The sequence below is a fragment of the Ochlerotatus camptorhynchus genome, unplaced genomic scaffold, assembly GCF_037179485.1.
Source record: "Ochlerotatus camptorhynchus isolate MF236.1 unplaced genomic scaffold, CSIRO-AGI_Acam_v1.1 ptg000560l, whole genome shotgun sequence".
In the NCBI taxonomy this organism is placed as follows: Eukaryota; Metazoa; Arthropoda; class Insecta; order Diptera; family Culicidae; genus Ochlerotatus; species Ochlerotatus camptorhynchus.
In genome coordinates this window covers 127,161-130,411 of record NW_027041043.1, presented here as the reverse complement: position 1 = coordinate 130,411, position 3,251 = coordinate 127,161, and the positions used below count along the sequence as shown (strand labels likewise).

The window sequence follows — 3,251 nt, the reverse complement described above, 5'->3', positions numbered from 1 at the left end:
TCTAAAATTTAAAATATCTTTAACATTAACATAGCTTGAACTTAACTGTAACCTAACATTAATTAAATAGATCTTAAACTTAACTTTAACTTTATAATAACTTTAACTTAACTTGAACTAAACTTTAACACAACCTCAAATTAATTTTAACTCAAACTTAACATAACTTTAACCTAACATTAACTTAACTTTAAATTTTATCTTAAATTTAAAATAACTTTAACATTAACATAACTTGAACTTAACTATAACCTAATATTAACTTAACTTATCTTTAACATAACTTTAACATAACCTTAACGTAATTTTAACTTAAATTCAACATAACTGTATCCTAACATTAACTGAACTTCAACTTAACTTAGCAGAAACATAACTCTAATTTAATTTTGACATAACTTTAACTTAATTTTAACTAAGCGATCCCATAACTGTACCTTGAATATAACTTTAATTTTAAAATGATTTTAACTTTAACTTTAACTTAAACTTAACTTTAAGTTAATTTATACTTTAACATAACATAATATAACATTAACTAAACTCTAACATAACTTTAAATTAACGTTAATTTAACTTTAACTTAACTTTAAATTACCTATACCAGAACTTTAACTTAAGTTTAACATAACTTTAACTTTAAAATAACTTAAACTTAACTTTAACACAAATTTAACTTTAAAATAACTTAAACTTAACTTTAACTTTAAATTAAATTGAACTTAACGTTAACTTAAACTTAACTTTCAGTTAACTTAAACTTTAACATAATATTAGCAAAACTTTAACTTAAACTTAACCAAATATAACATAAATTTAATTTATTTTTAGCTTAACTTTAACTTACCTATACCATAACTTTAACTTAAGTTTAACATAACTTTAACTATAAAATTACTTTAACTTAACTTTAACACAACTTTAACATAACTTTAACTTACCTTTAACATTAATTAAACTTACCTTTAACTTTAAAATAACTTGAACTTAACTTTAAATTTAAAATAACTTAAACTTAACTTTAACTTTAAAATAACTTTAAGTTAACTTTAACTTTACTTGAACCTAACTTAAGCAAAACTTTAACATAAATTTTACCAAATTTAACATAAATTTAAGTTATTTTTAGCATAACTTTAACTTTAGGATAGCTTTAACTTACCAATAACACAACTTTAACTTAAGTTTAACATAACTTTAACTTGAAAATTACTTTAACTTACCTTTAACATAACTTTAACTTAACTTTAACTTAACTTTAACTTACCTTCAACATAACTGTAACTTAACTTAAACTTTAAAATAACTTAAACTTAACTTTAACTTTAAAATGACCTAAACTTAACTTTAACTTAAAAATAACTTAAACCTTTAACTTTAAAATAACTAAAACTTAACTGTAACCTTACTTGAACATAATTTTAGCAAAACTTTAACTTAAATGTAACCAAATTTAACAAAAATTTAATTTATTTTTTGACATTACTTTAACTTTAAGAAAACTTTAACTTACATATAACATAACTTTAACTTAAGTTTAACATAACTTTAACTTGAAAATTACTTTAACTTACCTTTAACATAACTTTAACTTAACTTTAACTTAACTTTAACTTAACTTAACTTTAACTAAACTTCAACATAAAATTAATATAATTGTAACTTAATTTTAGCATAACTTTAACCTAACATTTACTTAACTTTAACTTAACTTTAAATTTTAACTTAAATTTAACATAACTTTAACTTAACTTTAACTCTAACATAACTTTAACTAAACTTTAACATAACCTTAACGTAATTTTAACTTAAATTTAACATAACTTTAACCTAACATTAACTGAACCTTAATTTACCTTAACCATAAACATAACTCTAACTTAATTTTAACCTAACTTTAACTTAATTTTACCTTCGCTTTCACATAACTTTACTTTGAACATAACTTTAACTTAACTTTACTTGAACAAACATAACTTAAACTTAACTTTTACTCTAACTTAACTTTTACTCTTACTTAACTTTAAATTTAACTTATCTTTAAGATAACTTTTTCATAACTTTAACATAACGTTAACATAACTTAAATGAACTTTAACTTTAACTAAACTTTAACTAAATTTCAACTCAAGCCGAACTTTTACTTAACTTTAACTTAAATTTAGTTTTTGCATACTTAATTTAATTTAACTTAAAAATAACTTTAACTTTTACTTATTTTTAATAAAACCTTACTTTACCTTAAACATAGACATCGGGATCCGGCATCGGCATGCGTTGCATCAGCGGATTCCTCCAGCGGCTCAATTTTGGGAACTAATTACTTCAAAATTGATCCACTGGAGAGGACTTTAATTTTTTTATTTAAAAGCAATTTACTTACCTTGAGTATGAACTGGAAAGATGTCTGTTCCCTTCGTTGGTCCCGTCGGAAGACCATTCAATCCCGTAGATGGTCACTGGAGACCAATTTCGCAGCCCGGATAATCGGAGCAAGCAGCCGGCTGAAAAAAATTATTTACAAAAATTATCATTGTTTTGGTTTTTATTTCATTTAAAAAGCAATTTACTTACCTTGAGTATGAAGCAGAAAGATGTCTCTTCCTTTCGTTGGTCCTGTCGGAAGACCATTTTGATCCCAAAGATGGCCATCGGAGACCAATTTTGCAGCCCGGATAATCGGAGCAAGCAGCCGGCTGAAAAAAAATATTTACAAAAATTAACATTGTTTTGGTTTTTATTTCATTTAAAAGCAATTTACTTACCTTGAGTATGAAGTAGAAAGATTGCTCTTCCCTTCGGTGGTCCCGTCGGAAGACTATTCGACCCCAAAGATGACCATCGGAGGCCAATTTTGCGGACCAGATAATCCGCCGGCTGAAAAAAAAAATGAGGTACAAAAATTAACAACATTGTTTTGATTGTTTTGTTAATTTAAAGCATTTTACTTACCTTGAGTATGAACTGGCAAGATGTATCGTCGGACCATCGGACCAATCCGGAAGATGGCCATCTGAGGCCAATTTTGCGACCCGGATAAAAAAAAACCAGCACCTGAAACGAACGAAATGAAAACATGGCTGACCGCTTAGTCAGCCGACGCAAAAAAAATCGCAAAAAAATGGCTAAGTTTCATCCGCCATTTGGTAGCCCGGCGCATGAAATTACTCTAGCGGGGCGAGTAGCCCTTCGTCCGCATCTCGGAGCGCCATTTGGTAGCCCGGCGGATGAAATTACTCTAGCGGGCGAGT

At 26.7% G+C, this 3,251-nt stretch overlaps 1 long non-coding RNA gene across 1 annotated transcript; it reads right to left on the bottom strand.

The window, feature by feature from the left end:
- Positions 1 to 2,631: 2,631 nt before the first annotated feature.
- On the bottom strand, positions 2,632 to 3,042 carry LOC135713512 (uncharacterized). The gene is made up of 3 exons (XR_010518740.1): positions 2,953 to 3,042; positions 2,766 to 2,877; positions 2,632 to 2,696 (listed from the first exon to the last, which is right to left on the bottom strand). It is a non-coding gene; the product is annotated as an uncharacterized LOC135713512 (long non-coding RNA).
- Positions 3,043 to 3,251: the final 209 nt, after the last annotated feature.